This window comes from Bos indicus x Bos taurus, chromosome 18 (assembly GCF_003369695.1).
Source record: "Bos indicus x Bos taurus breed Angus x Brahman F1 hybrid chromosome 18, Bos_hybrid_MaternalHap_v2.0, whole genome shotgun sequence".
NCBI lineage: Eukaryota > Metazoa > Chordata > Mammalia > Artiodactyla > Bovidae > Bos > Bos indicus x Bos taurus.
The window spans coordinates 13,923,866-13,924,219 of NC_040093.1; positions in this window are offsets into that span (position 1 = coordinate 13,923,866).

The following is a 354-nucleotide window of genomic DNA, read 5'->3' on the forward strand; positions in this document are numbered from 1 at the left end:
CATTTTTGTTAAATGAATCGTTTTCGTTCTTCTCATTGGACTTTCTATTACTTTCAGCTGTGAGCAAATGTTCCTGGAATTCTGCCTGCAGTGAGCGCCTCGATTTTATTATACCTCTCTGCTCCGTCCTTTGGATCCAAAGCTTGCTCTAAAATGATGCTGACTCCACATTGAGCATGTGATCTCAAGGCTCCCAGACCTTGTCATCTGAATCCCCAGGGTATAGAGACCACATCGGGGGGCCCACTTGAGGCTGCAGTGTCAGTAAAAGGAAGTCCAAACCACTAGGCACTGTGCAATTCGATTCATTCAGCTTTGGTGACAGCAAGGATCAAACCAGTCAGTCCTAAAGGA